At 49.8% G+C, this 23,157-nt stretch overlaps 1 long non-coding RNA gene and 1 other non-coding gene across 3 annotated transcripts in view; one reads left to right on the top strand and one right to left on the bottom strand.

Annotated features, from left to right (window-relative positions):
• Positions 1-12,261: 12,261 nt before the first annotated feature.
• LOC128067152 (U6 spliceosomal RNA) lies at positions 12,262-12,368 on the bottom strand. Its single transcript, XR_008201354.1, has one exon. It is a non-coding gene; the product is annotated as a U6 spliceosomal RNA (small nuclear RNA).
• An 8,298-nt stretch (positions 12,369-20,666) lies between these two features.
• LOC128066850 (uncharacterized) overlaps positions 20,667-23,157 on the top strand; it is a 33,635-nt gene continuing 31,144 nt past the window's right edge. The window contains exon 1 of one of the 2 annotated variants that reach the window (XR_008201253.1): positions 20,667-20,856. This is a non-coding gene — a long non-coding RNA (uncharacterized LOC128066850). Of the gene's footprint in view, positions 20,857-21,072; positions 21,108-23,157 lie in introns of those variants that run through there. The other variant, XR_008201254.1, reaches the window with a different exon arrangement.

The raw sequence follows: 23,157 nt of genomic DNA on the forward strand, positions 1-23,157 counted from the left end.
GCGGAGGGGGCCCTAGGAAGGCAGGACTATCCCCATCACTTTGCCAGGGGGCCTTGACCACTTCCCTGGGGCTTGTTCTAAGGCACGTCTCCTGCCAGAATGGGACCATGTGCCAGCCCTTGGTAGAGAGTGCAGACAGTGCTATGCATAGTCATGTGTGTTCCACTCTGACAGGCATGGGGCAGAGACAGCGGAGTGCAGTGCAGGGTGGGCCATTCTGTCTTCCTGGGGGCAGCCTGGGCTGGGGCGAGGACTTGCATTTGGGGCCCCCAAGCAGGTGTGTCATTGACAGGTGGAGATCCATCAACCCAGATAGGATGCTCCTCTTGGCCCCCCACCTCCAGTGCAGGCCAGCATCGCCAGCTGCTGGACACATGGCCTTCCTAAGACCCCCAGCTTCCCCTCTCTCTCCGGGCATGTCTGGGACAAATGTGGAACTCAGGGCCGGTGGATGGCTCTGTGTGCAGCCCAAGGTGGATGTTGTTACTCTCAGTGGGCCATGGTTTCTTGGTACACAAGCTGCCATGATGATCCTCTGTGGTGGTGTAAGAGTGGCCAGGCCATGCCAGGACATCCCCAACCCTCCTGCAGGGGCTCCCTAAAGCCTCCCCTGGTCCTGGGACCCAGGGTGGAAGTGGCCACTGCCATGAAGCAATTGTCATTGTCCATCCTCTTGCCAGGAGCTTCTACAGTAATCAGTCACTACCCCTTTCCTGACCCCAGGGGCAGGAAGCTGGTCTGTCTTCTTCCCAGGCAGGTCCCCAGCGTGAGTGTGCCCAGCACAGAGCAGTCTCCTGGTCAGGTCAGGTCAGTGTTTCTGTAAGGAATGCTCACTCTACCTGCCGGAATACCCTTAACCCCTTCTCCATCTGATGCAACTCTCCACTCCTTATCCAGAGATTCCTGCTTGGAGCCCAGCCGGGCTCTGGGAAATGCAGAGAGGGTCCTCAGCCCTATTCCCTGGGCAGCTGCCTGCTGGGCTCACCTGGCACACAGGGGAGAGCTCCTTTTCCATATGGAGGGGAAAGGTGCCATCACACCCATGGGTTGTGCCCCCTGGGCATCGGGCAAAATCAGACAGACGTCCTGATGTCCCAGAGACAAACATGCAAGCACGGAGATGTGCTTGTGTGAGTGTGGCTAGGGCAGAGAACAGATGGAGCTCAGCTTCCAGGAGAAAGGGAGTCATGGGGAGAGGGCAGAGGCAGGAAAGACAGATGGCGCAGCTCTGTGCAAACACACCACAGGGCCTTACCAGCCCCGTGCTTCTACACACATGCCCACTCAGGTGTGTAAAAGTCTGTATATGCCAGGAGTCCACGTCCACCCGGGCTGCTCCAGGGATGGGGTTGGTTGGAAGATCGAGGGGGCTATTGCACAGGGATCCAGAAAAGATGGACTGGGTATGCTCATGTCTCAAGTAACCAAAACCATTACTGGTGGGACTGGAAATCCAATAAACATATTTAGAAACACTGTTTGGGATTTTTTTCTTTTTTTGGCCTTGCAAGATGTCGGATCTTAGTTTTCCAGCCAGGGATTGAAACCACATGCCCTGTGTTGGAGGCATGGAGTCTTAATCACTGGATTATGAGGTAAGTCCCTGGAAATTTCTAATAAAGTGAAAAATATACTTATTCTGTGGGCCAGGAATTTTGCTTCTTTTGTATTTATGCAGAAGAAATGAAACCTAGTGTCCACAAAACATGCACAAAGGTACATGGTGACTTTATTCATAACATCCCAAACTGTAAGCAACCTGTTCACTAACAGAAAACTGGATACACAAATTGTGGTACAGTCACATTGTCCAGCCATAAAACAGCTACAGATGACCAAGACCCACATCAGTCTGGGTGAATCCCCAAAACCTGTGCAACAAATGAGAACTGGCCCCAAACAGGACATATTTGGATTCCCTTTGTGTGTCTGTAAGAACAGAGCAAATCTAGAATGGCCTGGATAAGAGCTTATCCAGATAGTGTCCAGGGAGTAGACATTTGTCAAAACGTGCCCAACTGTAGTTGAATTTGTTACAATATTGGTTCTGTTTTTTGTTTTGTTTTGTTTTGTATTTTTGGCCCTGAGGCATGTGGTATCTTAACTCCCTGACCAGGGATCTAACCTGCACCTCCTGTATTGGAAGGTGAAGTCTCAACCACTGGACCACCAGGGAAGTCCCCATTTTTTGGATTTTGAAGGCAACCTGTGAGCCATTTGGGCCTCCCAGGTGGCGCTAGTGGTAAAGAATCTACCTGCCGATGCAGCAGGTTCGATCCTTGGGTTGGGAAGTTCCCCTGAAGGAGGGCAAGGCAACTCACTCCAGTATTCTTGCTTGGAGAATCCCATGGACAGAGGAGCCTGGCGAGCTACAGTCCATGAGGTTGCAAAGAATTGGACACAACTGAAGCAATTTAGCGCATACACATGCATGTGGGCCATTTGGCTGTGCCCTCCAAAGGCCTTTACCAAGGAACCTGTAAGGCCACCAGGTATGGGTAGAGGCCCCTGACTTCATCTCCTAACAGACCCAATGGCACTCAGTGTTTGAGGCCAATAGCAAGGCTGCAGGGAGCCCAGGGGGCAGACCACAAAGCAGAGAGTCATGTTCTGGACAAAGCCAAACCCTCCTCTCTGCACATGACAATTCCTCTTTCCAAGAAACAGCTCCTGGCTACTACTGGGTCTTGGTGGGGACTGAACGGCTGGCTGGGATGTCAGCGAAATGCAGTCCTGAGCTCAGTGCATGATGGACTGAGTGTGAGCTGGCCCACCCTTCCATGAATTTGGGTCTACATGGTAGCATTCTGTCATCTCACAGAGGTAATGCATCGGAGCCTGAGAAAACCCAGAAGGTGCATGGCAGTTGAGTGAACAGGTAGCTCAAACCCTGCAACATGTCCTCTTGCTTGTGAACTCTTTTCCCTCCATTGACACCTCCTGGGATATTCCCAGGGACCAGATGGTCAAGGCAGCATGATTTCAGATTGTTCTCCATGATGCACTGGCTCTGCTGAGAGCAGGCTATGAGGGCATGACAGCCCCAATGTCAAGTGTCCCTGGAAGAAAGCGGGGAAGGGAAACCATCCCCATGGATGGCGCTTGAGCAGAATGACTGATTATTGCTTTTCTGGATTGAAAGACGGCCAGAAGAATTCAAGTACACAAGTGATTCTTTCCCTTCCCCCACCACTTTGGAGACCTTTGGCAATGTCTGGCAACATTTTTGTTGGTCATATTTAGGTGGAGGGAGCTACTGGCCTCTAGGGGGTAGAGGTCAGCCAGGGACGTTGGCGCACTTCTTATAGTGCACACAGGACTTTCCCCTAAAAAAAAGGATGGTCTAATCCCAAATGTGATTAGCGCCACTGTAGAGAAATCTCGATCCAACATATATATATATATGGCTGAGTTCCTTCACTGTTCACTTAAAACTAACTCAACATTGTTAATTGGCTATACCCCAATACAAAATGTTTTCGGTGTTAAAAAAATAAGATTTAAAAAAAAGAGAGAGAAAAAAGAAATCCCAATCCACACTGATTTATGGGTAGGGGAAGACAGTTTACTGGATGGTCAGGAACTTGAAAAGAACAGGATTCAAAGGTCTGTGACCAGCAGATGTGGTAACAAAGGAAGACATCTGTAGACAGCTCTCTTAACGTATGGAAATATTATGTCCCATGTTTATGCTCATTACAAATACCTCATTCAGGGACTTCCCTGGTGGTCCAGTGGTTAAGACTCCAGACTTACAGTGCAGGGGGCTCAGGCTCCATCCCTGGTCAGGGAACTAAGATTCCACAAGCCCAGGTGGCCAATTTCTTTTCTTTTTTCTTTTTTTAAAGAAAGAAATGCAGAGATCTCAGGCTGCCACACACCTAAGTCACAATCTGCTTTAAAGATTCCAGGGGAGTTGTGTGCATCTTACAGTTCCAGAGGCCTTCAACCTGAGAGGTAGGCTGTCTGGAGAGGCCCATTCTGCAGTCCCTGGCAGTTCTGATGATGTGTGAATGTCGCTGTTGAGTTGAGGGTGTGGGAGGAGGTTTTGCTTATGAGATGGAACCAGTACTCCTAAAGGCGCTAGTGGACATCCAAGCACCCTCTCCTCAAGGGGCGCGGGGAGAGGGATGGGGGCACAGGTGGGAGGCCAGGGCAGAGCCGCCACCCGCATCCCAGGGAGGCAAATTCACTTCAAAACCCTGAGTGGGCCCGATGACACTCAGGTGACCGCTCCATGGAAGAGGCCAGTTGCCAAGGTTAGGGGGGAAAAGCCCCTCTCCCAAAGCATGTAAAATATACCCATCAAAAAGCAAAGGGCTGTAAATGTCTTTATTTCTCTCCCCATTCAATGGCTGTTGAGTTCCCACAGGCACGAGGCAGACACCAGCTAGCACACCACTTTCCGCAGCATAACTTGTGTCGTATCTGTGTACTTACTACCTGGGTGGCTGGCGTCAGTGCAGGTTCCGGCACCACGAGGACCTTGTGACCAAACGCATACAGAGCACGGACGGAGGATCGCTGGCCTCCGGGTGGACCAGACCGCAAAGGAGACACTGACCGCGTGGAGAGGACAGCCGGGCAGGCGGGGCCGCGGCGCGCGCTCAGGATCTAGGCCGCAGGCTCCTTGCGCCGCCGCCGCCGCTCCCAGCAGCAGCGGCGTGAGCTGCAGCGCTGGATCTCGGGTGCCAGTAGTTCTCGCCCTGGCAGCGCCGCTGTGCCGGCCCTGCACCCCAGCTGCCCTAACAGTTCAAGTGCGCGGCCCGCGCGTTGGCATTGGCTAACACCAGGCCGGCCTGAGCCGGGCCAAAGGCCTCAGTGTAGCTCTGCGACTTGGGTTCTTCCGCCCCCGCCGCCCCGGCCCGGGTGCCTGGCTGCAAGCGGTTCTGCTGCCAATACATGGCGCACAGCCACAGCGCGCCCACCGCCTGCACCTGAGGGACGCTCTGTCTCCCCGGCGCCCAGAGGCTGCAATGGAGGCCTGGACGTCGCCGCCCGAATGCCCGCCGCCGGTACGAGGCTCGCGCACTCCTTGAGCTTGAGCACCAGCTCGGTGGGCAGCCGGCCCGTCGGGCCCCGCGAGCCCCGCGAGCCCCGCGAGCTCTCGGCCTCTGGCCTACCCGGCGGCCACTTGATCTTGGAGGCAGAGAGGGAGGCTTCGCGGCGCCGCTGCTCCTGAAGCACTCCTGCGCGCGGATCAGGTAGTAGCCGATCACCTCTTCCTGGAATTGGTGCCGGTGGCTGGTGAGCAGCAGGCCCGCGAAGATGAACCTTTGCTCGCCCTGCACGGCGGCGCGCAGGATGCTGAGCTCAGCTTCACGTCCATGCTGTACTTCCAGCTGTCGCCTGGGGCCCGCCGCCTTGTACGTGGGCGACGGCGCGGTCTTCTCTAAGGACACCCACGACCACGTCACGATATAGCCCAGGATCTGGACTCTGGGGCCACACTGCCACCGACTGACACTTGTGCAATCAATAACACGGGGACCTGCCTTGGGAGCCTGTGAAGACGAGATACACGAAAATGCTGAAGGAGGAAAGCGCCCCGGGGAAGTGCCAACCTGTCCTGGGTACTGACTGTGTGCCAGTCATGCCCCTCACTTGCTTTCCTCTTGAAACTTAAAAAGTACTGGTTACGGGACTTCTCTGGTGGTCCAGTGGCTAAAACTCCGAGCTCCCAATGCAGGGGTCCCAAGTTGGATCCCTGGACAGGGAACTAGATCTCGCCTGCTGCTACTAAGATTCGGTGCAGTCAGTCAGTTCAGTCGCTCAGTCGTGTCCGACTCTGTGACCCCGGGGACTGAAGCACCGTCAGGCTTCCCTGTCCATCACAGACTCCGGGAGCTTGCTCACACTCATGTCCATAGAGTCGGTGATGCCTTCCAACCATCTCATCATCTCATTTATATTTGACACGGTGCAGCCAAATATAAATAAACATTTTTTAAAACATTGGGTAGGAGAGCAATTATTTGTAAGCTGCTTCTTTTTTTAAAGCAAATCCTTTTTCCTGGGGCTTTACTATTGAGATCGCGCGCGGCAATCAGTCAGATACTTTGAGCAACCGGAGGCATATCGAACATGGGTCCTCCCTGAGGGTAGGGGGGTGGAGTTGCAGGGGGTGGAAGGCACCTTTCTCACTGCCTTCCCCTCCCGGGAGGAGGAGAAGAGAAGGAGGTGTGCCCAAGAATTACTCCCTCGGTTCCCAGCTTTTCCCAAGGACCCACACAGTGTTAAAATTAATTCCCCTCCGTGGCAGCATATCGTGTTCCAATCTCGGCAGAGAGAGTTTTGGTTGTGACTTGCCTACGGTTTGTTTTCTGCATAGGCGTGTTTATGCCTCTCCTTCTGGAGAAACTAAAGGGACAAAAACTCCCCTAGCCAGAGCGCGCGCCTACGTCCCGACCCGCCGCACACAAGCGCACAGGCACGCGTTCCAGACGGAGCCCGGGCGGCGGCGACCGAGGGCAGGCCTGGGAACCCCCGCGTGGAGGATGCGCCCCGCCCGCCGGTCCGTCCCGGCGCGCGCCAGGCTTCCCCGGGTCTCGGAAGGGATCCATAAACGCGTCACATTGATGCAGCTGCGAAGAAGGTCCAGCTTAGCTTCTAGCGACAGGATCAGGATCGGTGTTTGTAGAGAGGCACACTGAGTGAGACGGAGCCCAGCTCTCCAGCGTGTACCCCGGCCCGGCCGCAGGCCGGCCAGCCCCAGGCACCGCCCCCAGCCTCTCTACAGAAACCTGAGACAGCCTGCCGCCCTGTATGGCGCTCGGGGAGGCGTCATAGGGTAGGATCTTATTAGGCCCGCCCTGCGGGCGTTATCCCACCCCTAGTCCAGCCCAGTGTCCACTGCAAAGTGCAGAGTCCCTCAGAGGGATCCCGGCTGGAACGCAAAAGAGAGAGACCTGTGCCAGGTGGCCCAGGAGGAGACGGAGGCTCAGAGCCTCTGCAACCCTCACTGAGGACAGGAAAGGGCCACAGAGACCAGATGTCTCCATGATTAAAGAAACTGTATGGAGGGCTTCCCGGAGGAAGCTCCAATGCAGGAGCCACATGTTCAATCCCTGGGTGGGGAAGATCCCCTGGAGGAGGAAATGGCAACCCACTCCAGTATTCTTGCCTGGGAAATCCCATGGACAGAGGAGTCTGGTGGGCCACAGTCCAGGGATTCCTAAAGAGTCATGACTGAGCACACACACACACACACACACACACACACACACACACACACACACACACACTGATTTAAAGGGAAAATTCATTAAGTGATGCTAGGTTTCCAATTGAATGATTGCTTAATTTCAGAAGATAAGAATGCCCAGAAAGGGCCTCCGTGTTGGCTCAGTGGTAAAGAATCTGTCTGCCAATGCAGGAAACACAGGTTCAATTCCTGATCTGGGAAAATCCCACATGCAATGGAGCAACTAAGCCCAAACCGCAGCTACTGAGTGTGTGCTCTAGAACCGGTATTCCACAACAAGAGAAGCCACCACAATGACAGGCCCTTCCACCCCAAGTAGAGAGTAGCCACCGCTCACCACAACTAGAGAAAAAACCTGTGCAACAAGGAAGACCCAGCACAGCCAATAAAAATAATAAGAAGGAAACCAAATGGAGGTGTACACAGAATGTCTGCATCCGTATGAGCACTGTGGCTAGAGCCTTCAAAACCACCACTAGCCGTTTTAAGTATTTCCTCTTTACTGTGGACACTAAAGAACAGTTGGAGACATCACCTGGCTGAGACGTGGGCTGGAAAGCAGGTGCCTTCCTTGGGCAGCAGACCAAAAAAGCTGTTACTGCTGCTGCAGTTTCTGAGGAAGGACCTGGGTCAGATGGAGTACCACACATGGTCACCCAGGAGGGGGCTTGGGGCCAGGCCTGCCCATCTCCTCCCAGAGAAGGGGAGAGAGGGCTGGCGGCCCACCTGCTCCTACATTCATTCATTCAGCAAATGTGTGTCGGTGCGGGACCCAGGGATCCAGGAACCCTGGCCAGAGGAGCTCACATCCTGTACCCAGGACAGGATAGACAAGTGGCACACTGCTCAGCTGTCAGGTGGTGAACTGCAGACCTAGGGAGCTTTGGCAAGCCTTTCTAGGGCAGGCCAGCCAGCAAGCCTTCCCATGAGAGAGTGTGTAGGTGGACAAGGCAGTGACGACGAGAGATGGGCCCCCCTCTGCCCCGATGGATTGATTTAGGCTGGGGGGAGGAACCTGGGCCCACATCAGAAAGGCTGGGGTGGAGGCCTGTGTTTGCAGGTTTGTCTGGGATCTGAGGGGCCCTTCTGGGCCTAGTGAGATCAGCACCCTAGTGATGTGCTGACCCCTGTTGTCAGGGGCAGAGAGAATGGGGAGAGAGAGTGGGAGTCACCCCATTTCTGCCCTTGAACCGAGCAGCAGCCTCGCTGGGGGGTGGGGGGGCAGGCTGTACTAAGATGCCCTGCAGACCCCCTGCACGGCAGGCCCAGCAGAGCAGCACAGCCCGGAGCCTGGCCAGGCCACTGCTTGCTTTGCTGGAGGTGGGCTTCCCGGCTCTGTGCCAGTCACTGGTGGAGGGAGAACTGGGTGTGAAATTCTGCTGGGGATGGTACACGTGGGTGCAGGGTCTTGTTGCAGCCTCACACAGGCCCTGCCAGGACCTCCACCAGGAGGTCTCACCTCTGCTGTCCCACTGGCTCAGGCGGCAGGTGTGGCTGGGCCCATTCATCATTGAGGAAGTGGATGAGGAGCTGACAGCTGGTGAGGTGGGGGAGCCTCCCTGTTTTGTTCACCCTCACCTGTTCCTGCCCTGGAGCTCCTCTCTCCCATCCTGACTGAGCACCTGGGGTCTTTTGCATGCTGCTTCCTTTGGCACCAAGAACCCCATCTCTGACACTGAGCCCCCAGGCACCACTCCAGGAAGTGGGACCGGGCTCCTGCTGAGGTTTACCTAACATCCTCTTCCTTACTTCTCCTCCTCTTCCCCATCCCCAGGTGCTGGCCTTGAGTCTGTCATTTCCCCAAGATTCATGGCAAGTGTGTCATAGCATAAAAAGAAAGGCAAATCAATAAATAATAAATACATAAAAATCCAAGATCGAATACCATGAATAGTGGATTTTCCTGTAAATCGGAAACACTGGCTCAGTGCTGCCCTCTAGTGTTGACAAAGTTACACAGATAATCCTCTTAACCAACTCATCCCCTCCCCATGCCCTCCCCCCATAAGGGAAAAACAGGTTTGCCCCTGGATTTTCCTTTCCAGGTGGATGGAGCTGGGCGGCACTGTGCTCAGGTTTGGAAGATAGAGGGCGGCTTGCCCTGCCTCGGCCAGAGACTGGCTAGGTCCTGCCTTGGTGTGGTGTGACACACAGAAGCCGCCCCTCCCAGGGCTGAGCTGCGGCGAGTCAACGCCCAGGGAGACTGCCGGCTGGTTCCCAAACAGCCGCCCTTGGACCACTCCCAGGAGCCACTCCCAAAGTTCCAAGAGTCACCAACAGAGAGGGTTGGCCCAGCATCCCACCCGTGGGTGGGGGCAGAGGGTAGAGGCTCCCTCTTTAGATGGGGCGCATGGCTCCCTGGAGCGCTTGGTAAAGGCGAACGGACCCAAGGACTCTTTATTTTTTTCTTTTGAACTTTTTATTTTGTATTGGGGTCTAGCCGATTAACAATGTTGTGATAGTTTCAGGTGAACAGCGAAGGGACTCAGCCTTATGTATACATGTATCCATTCTCTTCCAAACTCCCCTCCCACCCAGGCTGCCACATAACATTGAGCAGAGTTCCATGCCAAGTACTCTAAATAAGCATCCTCTATGGGTCTAGTCAAGGCTATGGTTTTTCCTGTGGTCATGTATGGATGTGAGAGTTGGACTGTGAAAAAGGCTGAGAACCGAAGAATTGATGCTTTTGAACTGTGGTGTTGGAGAAGACTCTTGAGAGTCCCTTGGACTGCAAGGAGATCCAGCCAGTCCTTTCTGAAGGCGATCAGCCCTAGGATTTCTTTGGAAGGAATGATGCTAAAGCTGAAACTCCAGTACTTTGGCCACCTCATGCAGAGAGTTGACTCATTGGAAAAGACTCTGATGCTGGGAGGGATTGGGGGCAGGAGGAGAAGGGGACGACAGAGGATGAGATGGCTGGATGGCATCACTGACTCGATGGACGTGAGTCTGAGTGAACTCCGGGAGTTGGTGATGGACAGGGAGGCCTGGTGTGCTGCGATTCATGGGGTCGCAAAGAGTCGGACACGACTGAGCGACCGAACTGAACTGAACTAATGGATCTTCAAATCAAGCCAATCTGGGAAACACTGTTCTAGAACAGTCATCTGTTAGGAGCAGTTTCTGTGGGTTCCACATGGGTTTGTGACTGTCATGCATGGCAGGTGATCCAGGGGCAGCAGGTACAGGTTTCACCCTCTAGCACATTTTGCTAGGGGTGTGTTTTAAACTTCGAATTCATTTTATTTTATTTTGTATTGTCTTTAAAGGAACATCAAGTGGGGTTCGACCTCAAGTTAAACAGTTTATTTTGCTTTGTCTCTCAAAAGGGTATATCATGCTTTAATTTAGCACTAAAGCATCCCATCCGTGAAGCAAAACCTTGAAGCAGAGACGTATGAGCCCATGGGGAGATGTAAAACAAAAGTTGACTAAACTCAGGGTAAAAGCAAACCAAAAAAAGGTTAAAATAATTTCAGAGATGAAATCCAATTATAAGGGAGCAGAGAGAGAACAGGGACAGCCAGCATAGTAATGACTGTAAAAAACGAAAATTAGTAAAATGAACAAAAGAGAAGAGTAATAAACTAAAGTGAAAGTGAAAGGCGCTCAGTCATGTCTGACTCTTTGTGACCCCATGGACTACATGATCCATGGATTTCTCCAGGCCAGAATACTGGAGTGGGTAGCCTTTCCTTTCTCCAGGGGATCTTCCCAACCCAGGGATCGAACCCAGGTCTCCCACATTACAGGCGGATTCTTTACCAGCTGAGCCACAAGGGAATGAAGTAAAGGCTAAAGGCAAATGGCACAGAAGAGACTAGAGGTAAAGAAGGGCTTCCTAGGTGGCTGCCTATGAGTGGAGGAGATGCAAGAGACACGGAGATATGGGTTCAATCCTTGGGTCAGGAAGTTCCCCCAGAGGAGAAAGTGGTAACCCACTCCAATATTCTTGCCTGGGAAATCCCATGGACACAGAAGCTTGGTGGGCTACAGTCCATGGGGTCGCAGCGTCGAACACAACTTAACAACTAAACAACAACAACAATCACCATAACCATATATGGCTTTATCTCATCATTTCAGAAAAAATGGCTTGCACACAAATGTAAATACTAAAAGAATTTAAGATGTACAATCCCCTTAATATCCTTTCATTAATTAAGAAGAAACAAAATGAGGGATATATGTACAAAGATAGCTGAAATACGTTGTTGTACAGCAGAAGCTAACACAATATTGTGAAGCAAGTATACTCCAACAGTAAAATTTTAAAAAATAATTAAAAGAATAAAATAAAAATATATGATGTCTGTGTTGGAAAAGAAGAGACAAAAATGGTTAGCCATCGTAGAGTGATCTGGGATATTCAATCAGGGAAAAGTGGAGGAGAATCAAGAGCAGCACAGATGGCAGTTTTAAAAGAGAAATCTAAGACCAGCACTCACAGATTTAGCCTTTCAAAAGACAGAACTTCTGATGTAAACACTCGATCTACACACTGAAAGGGCACACTGTATATAAGGAAACTGTCCTAACATAATTGACACCACGATATAGCCTCATAATATTATTAAGTTTTAAAGATAAAAGAGAATTATTTGAATATGTTAGCTACAAAGAAAGTCAGGCTGGTAACATACTTCTTGGCAGCCAAATTCAATGCCTGAAGACACAGGGGGCCACATTTACAAGATACTGAAAGAAATAAAGAGGTGTGAGCTGAGAAATGTTTATACCCATCTAGGCTAGACTGCAAGGAGATCCAACCAGTCCATTCTAAAGGAGATCAGTCCTGGGTGTTCTTTGTGTTTTTTTTTGAAAAGCAATTTTTATTGAAGAATTTGGAGGGAAAGTCTCATAATAGTAAAAATACTAAAGTTGAGTATAAAAAAACGCCTTGGTGCAGCGCAGCGTCTGGCTGGGAGGCGCACAGGACACAGCGATGGCCCCTGCAGAGGGCGCCGGGCAGGGCTGGGGCGACAGAGGGAGTGAAGCTTCTAGAAGGACAAGTGCTACCGGGGGGAGCCATCGGGGAGACGGTCCCAGTGGGAAAAAATATGGAACGCTTCACGAATTTGCGTGTCATCCTTGCGCAGGGGCCACGCTAATCTTCTCTGTATCGTTCCAATTTTAGTATATGTGCTGCCGAAGCGAGCACCTGGGTGTTCTTTGGAAGGAATGATGCTGAAGCTGAAACTCCAGTACTTTGGCCACCTAATGAGAAGAGTTGACTCATTGGAAAAGACTCTGATGCTGGGAGGGATTGGGGGCAGGAGGAGAAGGGGACGACAGAGGATGAGATGGCTGAATGGCATCACTGACTCTATGGACATGAGTTTGAGTGAACTCCGGGAGTTGGTGATGGACAGCGAGGCCTGGCGTGCTGCAATTCATGGGGTCGCAAAGAGTCAGACATGACTGAGCGACTGAACTGAACTGAACTGAGGCTATTTCTTCATGGATAAAGGCTACGGACGCATCATTTAAAAACATGTATGAGTTCTGGAAATACTAATCAAATGGATGGATCTTTCATGAGAAGATTACTAGAAGATGAGTTCCAGTGGGTCAAGAACGAATGGAGTTTTGGTAAAAGGCAGTTGAAGCAAAGGGTGCATCCAACCACAGGGGCCAGAATGGGCAATGCACCCATGTCCCCACAAGAGGGAAGCAGACGGCCAGGCATAGTCTGTGAACAGCATGAACAAAAAGGATGTAAAATTGACACACGTGAAAAACAGCCTTCATGCAGAAACAAAAGCGGATGCTTTTGAATTGTGGTGCTGGAGAAGACTTTTGAGAGTCCCTTGAACTGGCAAGGAGATCAAATCATTGAATTCTAAAGGAAATCAACCCTGAATATTCTTTGGAAGGACTGATGCTAAAGGACTCATTGGCCAATACTTTGGCCACCTGATGCAAAGAGCAGACTCATTGGAAAAGACCCTGATGCTGGGAAAGATTGAGGGTAGGAGGAAAAAGGGATGACAGAGGATGAGATGGTTGGATGGCATCACCAACTCAATGGACATAGTTTGCAAACTCTAGGAGATGGTGAAGGACATGAAGGATATGGGCATGCTGGAGTCCATGGGGTCACAAAGAGTAGGACACGACTTCATGACTGAACAACGACAAGAAACAAAAGGAAGTTAGAAGACATAATGAAAGAGCATATTTCATTTATAATGTTAATTAAAGCAAAAGTATTGAGAAGTGAACTTGAGATGTGTGAAACACATATATGGGAAAATGATACTATCTCCAAAAGGCACACAAGTAGAATCTCACACACTATGTCCTATATGTGGAGGACTGTACTTATTGTTCCTTCCTAAGCTCATTTGTAGATTTAACATGATCCCATAAGAAATAGAAGCACTTTTTTTTCTTCTTGCAGTCAGACAAGCTGATTTTAACGTTCACTTGGAAAACTAAATGAGAAGCTCTATACGGTAAAAGACGCTTCCCTAGTGGCTCAGATGGTAAAGAATCTGCCTACAATGAGAAGACCCAGGTTCAATTCCTGGTTCGGGAAGATCCCTAAAGGGAATGGCTATTCACTCCAATGTTCTTGCCTGGAGAATCCCATGGACAGAGGAGCCTAGTGGGTCCGTGGGGTATCAAAGAGTCAGACACAACTGAGTGACTAACACTTTCACTTTCATACTGTAAAAAAGAAAACAGAAAGATAAAAGTGTCAATAGTACATACACTACGAATTTCAGACACAAGAGATCAAATTGACGCTATTATGAGAAACATTGGCCACAGAGACAAAGGGTGAGGGGTTCAGAACAACCCCCAGGGACACGGGCACATGAGGCTGGACTCTAGACTTGACTCCATTCACTATTGCCACCTGCTCCCCTCCCATCACTGCCTGAGCCACCACTCCCTTTATGTCCTAGCCTGGCATCCTGGTCTGACCCACCAGATCAGGTGCTAATTCCTTGAGGACTGGGGGACTCAGGTTGGGAGGTGCTGGATGCCAGGGAGGGGTGTCTTTGGTGACAGGCATGGAGCACCTGCTCTCACTCTTGGTGGCACAACTCTTCCCACCAGATCTGAGACAGCAGGAGGGCATGGAGGCCTGTCCCCACCCACTGAACCCATCCTGCAAGGTTCAGGGACTGACTCAATCTACTCCAGAGGTGAAGACTGGCAGTCTGCAGGTTACAAGTGACCCACAGGTGGGTTTTGTTCAGTCGACACATACTGGCATTTTAAAAGAGTTGTCAACATTTGTAAATCAGGCCTTTCTGCTTAAAATCCAGATTTCTGGTTCCTTTTTACATAAAGTCAGAAGAGCTGGTGGTGCTGGGCCTGCCTGCCCGGCAGTGGCTCCCCTGAGGTCAGACCTCTAGTCTCTCAGGCAGCCCTGGTCCCTTCACATGTCTGCCTGGCCCTGGAGCACCAAGCCCTTCCAATGATACTTAATTCCTTTTCAGCCAACCAAGACTGAGGACAGTGCTGGGCCATCATCTCTGGACCTCCCATCTCTCACAGTGTCTTTAAACGTTAACTGTGAGGGACTTCCCAGGCAGTCCAGTGGTTAAGATTCTGCACTCCCACTTCAAGGGCCGTGGGTTTGATCCCTGGTTGGGGAACTAAAATCCTGCATGCTGAGCAGCATGGCCAAGAAAAAAAGAAGAAAAACAAAAAGTGCATGTGGCATCCTGGAAGCTTGAAAGTCCACTGGGCTTTGCTCTTTCTAGCCCAATGTGGCTGGAGCATCTAGTGCAGGAGGGGATGGGTAATCAAGACCAGAGAGGTAGACTGAAGCAAGAGCAGGCCAGGACCACACAGGTCTTGTTAAGGTGTTTGCACCTGGGGCTTGATCCTGAGGCAGTGGATGACCTTGGAGAGTTTTAAGGGAAATAGAAGAAAGAAAGTGTTGGCTACAAAGATCTCCCCAGACCACTAAGGAGTGGGGTTTAGCTTCGGCTAGTACACCCAGAGGGAGGAGAAAAGAAGACAGGAGTACCAGGGTCTTCAGAGTGCTCATCTCAGCCATGTCCATGGTGACACTGGAAGATGCTACAGTTCCCCTCAAGGCAATTTTCTTATTACAATTTCGAGAGTGTTTGGATTGCAGACACACTTCAACCCTGGCTTCACCTTCTTCTTCTGAATACAGACAGGCAAACTGAGAATTGGAGGGAAGAGAGGAGGAAATGCTGGACTGGGACGCAGTGAAGCAGAGGGGTCCCAACCATGCCACCAGGCCAACTGGTGCAACCTTGGCCACCCATCCTCCACCCTCTAACTCTAGGGGTCCCCAGGCCCAATATCCAGTGAAAATCAAGTTGTGCATTTCCTTTTTGTAATAAAGAAAGCTTTCCTCCTTACACTCAGTGAGACTCAAGGAAGGGCAACCAGCACGTTTGCGGTAGCTTAGACGGTAAAGAATCTGCCCGCAATACAGGAAACCTGGATTCAATCCCTGGATCAGTAAGATCCACTGGAGGAGGAAATGACAACCCACTCCATTATTCTTGTCTGGAAAATCCCATGGACAGAGGAGCCTGGTGGGCTACAATCCATGGAGTCACAAAGAATCGGACATGACTGAACGACTAGCACTTTCACTTCACTTTCCCAGGTGTTCACGAATTTCTGAGCTTCTTAGACCTCCTTAAGCCCTGCCTTATCTCAGCCTCCCCTCTCACTTCATCTTTCCCCTCCGTCTCATATTTTGTAGAAGAAGAAACAGAGGCCAGCACTATGGAGGTGACTTACAATAGAGGCTAAAGTTCCAAAGAAACTTCCTTCAAAGATTACACATAGAATTACCATGTGATCCAGCAATTCCGTTTCTGCAAAGACACCCAAAGGAACTGAAAGTAGAGAATCGACTGGATATCTGTACACCACATTCAGAGCAGCATGATTCACAGGAATCAAAAGATGGAAGCAGGGGGACTTCCCTGGTGGTCCAGTGGCTAAGACTACATGCTGACAATGCAGGGGGCCTGGGTTCAACCCCTGGTCAAGGGAACTAGCTCTGACATGCCAAAACAAAGATGGAAGATCTTGTGTTCTTCGACTAAGACCTGGCACAGCCAGATAGGTTGTGATGGTTTTAGTCGCTCAGTCATGTCCAACTCTTTGTGACCCTATGGACTGTAGCCTGCCAGACTCCTCTATCCACGGAATTCTCCAGGCAAGAATCCTGGAGTGCGTTGCCATTTACTTCTCCAGGGGCTCTTCCCAACCCAGGGATTGAATTCAGGTGTCCTGCATTGCAGGCGGGTTCTTTACCGCTGAACCACCAGGGAAGCCCCGGGTGCAGCCAAATAAATAAATATTTAAAAAGTAGAATGGTGGTTACCAGGGGCAGAGGGGGAATAGGGAGGTGTTTAATGTTTAAGAATCCACCTGAAATGCAGGAGACCTGGGTTCTTCCCTGGGTTGGGAAGATGCCCTGGAGAAGGGAACAGCTACCCACTCCAATACTCTGGCCTGGAGAAGTCCATGAAATGTATAATCCATGGGTTCGCAAAGAGCTGGACATGACTGAGCAACTTTCATTTTTTCAATGATTTTAAAATATTTTGTATTCAAAATGTTAAAACAAGACATGTACCTCAGAGTTTTGGTGTGGTGATGGGGTTGCCAGGAGGCCCCTGCCTCTTTCTTTGATAGATGCTATGCAGAAAAAGGGAGTGAGGGTTCTTTGTGGGTTTCTGTGGTCAGAGAAGGGGTTGTATTAAGGGAAAGTTGAAGGAAAAACTAGTCAGATAAATGAAGAGGGTGCATAAATTCATGGGGTGCATAGCCTGTTCACAAGAGGGTTTAGAAAGCTGTGAGGACAAGAATAAAGCCTGGAGGGACAGCTGGGGGTTGTTTGGACTTCAAACACCAAGGTAAGGACTTTGGGATGTGTCCTCTTTAACCGTTTTTTGAGCATCAGTTCATCATTCAGCCTGTCTATACAATTCTCACAGGAAACCGATGGGAAGGTAGTCTTATTCTCCCCATTTTGCAGCTGAGCAAACTAAGGATTTTTTGAACAGGTGAACGACAGGAGAAAATCCTTTCAATTCTGTGCTCAGTCTCTCAGTCGTGTCTGACTCTTTGTGACCCCATGGTCTGCAGCCCATCAGGCTCCTCTGTCCATGGAATTCTCCAGGCAAGGATACTGGAGTGGGTTGCCATTTCCTCCTCCAGGGGATATTCCCCACCCAAGGAGCGAACCTGTGGGTGGCACTTGTCCTGCATTGCAGGTGGACTCATGTATATTCAATAACAGCACCTGTCACCTAATAACAATTAAGTGACAAAAAATTGTACAAGTAAGACAGGTATAGAACCCCAACATCGGTATCATGTAGTGTTATTCACGGTCGCCTCTTTCAGTGGCGGGCAGAGCTCCATTATCTCAAAAAGCCAGAGGTCGACCTCTCAGCCTGCCCAGTGTCACCCACTTCATTCCATTTCCGCAGGACCCTGGTGAAGGGAGGCGCAGGACCCCACAGATGGCCGTCAGTCCCACCAAATAAAATGGCAGTGAGCTTGCTGAATGACGAAACATCCAGAGGCAGACTGCATGACCTACCCCCTTTCTGGCCAGATTGCTGGCCCTGAGGCTTACCTGTGCAGAAGCTGCTCAAAATGCTATTGACGAGGGGCTTCAGAAGCTGCTGTTTCTCTCTGGCCATTCTCAAGCCCACGTCGTTGCAGTCCTATATTGCCTATAGACTTCTGCAACTGGGCTTTTCCCCTACTTTTGTTTGGGTTAGGCAAAGCCTCACTTTCCCTCGCCCTGACAATAATGTAAAATCAAAGCTAGGCTGTAATTAGAGATACCAAGGGAACATTTCATGCAAAGATGGGCACAATAAAGGACAGAAATGATATGCACCTAACAGAAGCAAAAGATATTAAGCAAAGGTGGCAAGAATACACAGAAGAACTACATTAAAAAGATCTTTATGACACAGATAACCACAATGGTGTGATAACTCACCTAGAGCCAGACATCCTGGAATGCAAAGTCAATGGGCCTTAGGAAGCATCATTATGAACAAAGTTAGTGGAGGTGATGGAATTCCAGTTGAGCTATTTTAAATCCTAAAAGATGATGCTGTGAAAGTGTTGCACTCAATATGCCAGAAAACTTGGAAAACTCAGCAGTGGCCACAGGACTGGAAAAGGTCAGTTTTCATTTCAATCTCAAAGAAGGGCAATGCCAAAGAATGTTCAAACAATTGCACTCATCTCACAGCTAGCAAAGTAATTCTCAAAATTCTCTAAGCTAGGCTTCAACAGTACATGAACCGTGAATTTCCAGATGTTCAAGCTGGATTTAGGAAAGGCAGAGGAACCAGAGATCAAATTGCCAACATCTGCTGGATCATTGAAAAAGCAAGATAATTCCAGAAAAAACATCTACTTCTGTTTTACTGATTACGCCAAAGCCTTTGACTGTGTACATCACAACATACTCTGGAAAATTCTTCAAGAGATGGGAATACCAGACCACCTTATCTGCCTCCTGAGATCTGTATGCAGGTTAAGAAGCAACAGTTAGAACCAGACATGGAACAGTGGACTGGTTCCAAATTGGGAAAGACGTATGTCAAGGCTGTATATTGTCACCCTGCTTATTTGGCTTATATGCAGAGTACATCATGCGAAATGCTGGGCTGGATGAAGCACAAGCTGGAATTAAGATTCAGTTCAGTTTAGTTGCTCAGTCGTGTCCAACTCTTTGCAACCCCGTGAATTGCAGCACACCAGGCCTCCCTGTCCATCACCAACTCCCAGAATTCACCCAAACTCATGTCCATCAAGTCGGTGATGCCATCCAGACATCTCATCCTCTGTCGTCCCCTTCTCCTCCTGTCCCCAATCCCTCCCAGCATCAGAGTCTTTTCCAATGAGTCAACTCTTCACATGAGGTGGAGTTTCAGCCTCAGCATCAGTCCTTCGAATGAACACCCAGGACTGATCTCCTTTAGGATGGACTGGTTGGATCTCCTTGCAGTCCAAGGGACTCTCAAGAGTCTTCTCCAACACCACAGTTCAAAAGCATCAGTTCTTCGGTGCTCAGCTTTCTTCACAGTCCAACTCTCACATCCATACATGACCACTGGAAAAATCATAGCCTTGACTAGATGGACCTTTTTCGGCAAAGTACTATCTGTGCTTTTGAATATGCTATCTAGGTTGGTCATAACTTTTCTTCCAAGGAGTAAGCGTCTTTTAATTTCATGGCTGCAATCACCATCTGCAGTGATTTTGGAGCCAAAAAAAAAAAGTCTGACACTGTTTCCACTGTTTCCCCATCTATTTCCCATGAAGTGATGGGACAAGATGCCATGATCTTAGTTTTCTGAATGTTGAGCTTTAAGTCAAGTTTTTCATTCTCCTCTTTCACTTTCATTAAGAGACGTTTTAGTTCCTCTTCACTTTCTGCCATAAGGGTGGTGTCGTCTGCACATATCTGATGTTATTGATATTGCTGGGAGAAATATCAATAACCTCAGATATCCAGCTGATATCACCCTTTTGGCAGAATGTGAAGAGGAACTAAAGAGCCTCTAATGAAAGTGAAAGAGGAGAGTGGAAAAGCTGGCTTAAAACTCAACATTCAAAAAACGAAGATCATGGCATCCAGTCCCATCACTTCATGGCAACTAGATGGGGAGACAATGGAAACAGTGACAGACTTTCTTTTCTTGGGCTTCAAAATCACTGCAGATGAAATTAAAAGACGCTTGCTCCTTGGAAGAAAAGTTATGACCAACCTAGACAGCATATTAAAAAGCAGAGATGTTATTTTGTCAACAATAGTCCTTGTAGTCAAAGCTGTGGTTTGTCCAGTAGACATGTATGGATGTGAGAGTTGGACTATATAAAGAAAGCTGAGCAATGAAGAACTGATGCTTTTGAACTGTGGTGTTGGAGAAGACTCTTGAGAGTCCCTTTGACTGCAAGGAGATCCAACCAGTCCATCCTAAAGGAAATCAGTCCTGAATATTCAATGGAAGGACTGATGTTGCCACCTGATGCAAAGAACTGACTCATTGGAAAAGACCCGGATGCTGGGAAACATTGAATACAGGAGGAGAAGGGGACTACAGAGGATGAGATGGTTGGATGGCATCACTGACTCCATGGACATGAGTCTGAGCAAGCTCTGGGAGTTGATGATGGACTGGGAAGCCTGGTGTGCTGCAGTCCGTGGGGGTCACAGAGTCGGACAGGACTGAGCGAAAGAAGGGAATTGAAGTGAAAAACGCAGGCGCCTCGGGGGCGGGGGTGGGGGTTGGGCATTGGCATTAAGGGTGGATAAGTGGGGAACCCTCCGACCCTGCCGCGCCCCGCGGTAAGCCTCAAGGGCGTGGGAACTACCAATCCCAGCGTGCCCCGGTTGGCGCGGGCGCAGGGGCCCCTGCGCAGTGGGCAGCCGTTGGCTGGACCAGCAGTTGCCTGGGTTGCGGAGATGGGCTCTGCGGGCGGTGGCAAACCCAGCCTAGTATGTAAAGTTGGCGGTGCCTGGTGGCGCCTCTGACACGAAGCTGGGTGGGGTAGAAAGTAGAGGGCTGTAGTTGATGCAGGTGGGAGAAGGAGGGAGGCGGCAGCGAATCACTTATAAATGACTCCGAAGCAGGACCTGGAGACTCAATTCCAGGAGGGTGAGTCTGAACCCCTGGGGAAAGGCATCTAACGGCGCCGGGATGGCGGGGGTCGCGACCTGGGGACCCGGTGGGCAGGACTTTGTGCGGGGGAAGCGCATCGCGGCGGGGTATTTCTGTGCGTCGTGAGGATAAAAATATTTTGGGAGGCGGAAGCGTTAGGCAGGCGTTACAGTGGTAGAGGGAGCCCTTGCCCCGTGGCACAGCCTTGGTACCGTGATTGCCGTTGAGAGGAAGAGGGCGCTGAGCAGGTAACCTATTGTAGGGTGGCGGCGGCCGCGGCTGTTTCGGGCGCCGTGCGGGGCTCCCCCGTCCGCGTGGGCGTTCGAAGGTTGGCGCTCCGGGGCAGCCGGAGCCGGGAGGTGGGGTACCTCGCGGCGAGCGTGAGCTGTGCGCCTCGGGGTGGGAGAACTGTGTTTTAAGATGGCCGCCCCATCACAGGCGCCGGCGCCTGGGTTCCCGGCTCGCGGCCGCACACGCGGCTTTAGGGCAGAGCAGTGCCTCCTTCTTCCCCCGCCTCGGAGCGGGAACTCGTTCTTCCGCAGTGGCCGGCGGGGAGGTGGGTGGGGACAGGAGAAAAAAGCGCGAGCATCCGACTCGGCTTTGCCGTCCGAAAACCCGAGTGCCAAGGTCCTATGGGAACGTGAGCGCGCTCTCGGCGCGCTGTGGATTGTAAAACAACAACTGAAAACTGCCTTAATATGTTTTCATTTTGAAGTCCCGTTGCCTTGATGTCAGCCTTTTAAGTACGGTAGTGGTTTGGCTAATTGCGGTAATATTTGATCAACAGTGATTTGAAAGTTGAGTTTTTACTGTCTCCGATCAACGTGTAGGCTGACTGTAGAGAGCTTGATTTCCAGGGGAAGACAAGCGCTGTGATTTTCACAATTACTGCCATCTATTAATTTACGTTGAAGTGGAGACTTAACAGCAAACTTAAGTGGAAGTAAAGTTTTGTAAGGCTAGCAACTTTAAAATTCTCCTTCATTATTATTGTTAGTTACCATGGATGTCAAGATGTCTGCAAAAAATTGTAGGGATTTTCAAACTTTGATGTGCGTTAGAATTACTTTTAGTCATATACACAAAACCCAAGTGTATTGTAACTATGGAATATTTAAGAGGTTGCCAAGTTTGTTTACCCCGTAACTGACTCTTAATACCTGCTTTCTCCCACTCGGAGAAGCTATGTGACTACTTCGGTGGATAGCTTTTTTAAAACCAGATGTTTTAGAGCAAGGATTCTTGATGTAGGGTGTTTATAATTCAGAACACCCCTTGAACTTTGACGGGAGAAAGTTTTTTTTCTATTTTCTAACTAAAATTTGTAGTTCAGTTATGACTAGGTTTCCTCCCCCACAAAAAAGCAAAACAACCCTCCCACAGCAGTATTAGCTGTATGTTTTCACATCCCAGCATAAAGCTGTGGGAGATACATTCAGGTGTAATACATGCTGTTCCTTGTTTCATAATTGTGGTAGTTCGTGGATCAGCAGCTAAATGTTTGTTGTAGCAATTAAGGAGCTCATAGAATACCACAACACATGATATTCTAAATGCCTTTATAACTCTTTCAATACAGTTGATTTCTTTTGTAGTACTGTTTTACATGTTTGTACAAAAATTCTGGGTAAATGCGCAAAGACAACCAGACTGTGAAGGATCCATGGCACAAAAAATTAATCCTCACTGTAGGACATCAAAGGAAAATGACGCAGATTTGGGATAGTTAAGGATGGCTTTCTGGAGGAAGTGCTTTACCTCTAAACTGGCGGAATGATAGTGGGAGAGGAGATAGAGTACAGGGGTATCCTTACTGCAGCAGTGAATTAGAGAAGAGGGCTGCAGAGGATGAGATGATTAGATAGCATCACAGACTTCAGTGGACATGAATTTGAGCAAAGTCTAGGAAACAGTGAAGAACAGGGAAGCCTGGCGGTGCTGCAACCCATGGGGTCGCAAAGTTAGTTAGTTCCTTTCTCGTAAGGAGAAAGGAATATTCTTTTGGAACTAACAATTTTATGAAAACACTGAAGAAGAATTCAGCTTCTGTAATGGTGAAAATATGCATATAAGTTAAATAAGAAGGGTGACAATATACAGCCTTGACGTACTCCTTTTCCTATTTGGAACCAGTCTGTTGTTCCATGTCCAATTCTAACTGTTGCTTCCTGACTTGCATACAGATTTCTCAAGAGGCAGGTCAGGTGGTCTGGTATTCCCGTCTCTCTCAGAATTTTCCACAGTTTCTTGTGATCCACACAGTCAAAGGCTTTGGCATAGTCAATAAAGCAGAAATAG

This window comes from Budorcas taxicolor, chromosome 21, assembly GCF_023091745.1.
Source record: "Budorcas taxicolor isolate Tak-1 chromosome 21, Takin1.1, whole genome shotgun sequence".
In the NCBI taxonomy this organism is placed as follows: Eukaryota; Metazoa; Chordata; class Mammalia; order Artiodactyla; family Bovidae; genus Budorcas; species Budorcas taxicolor.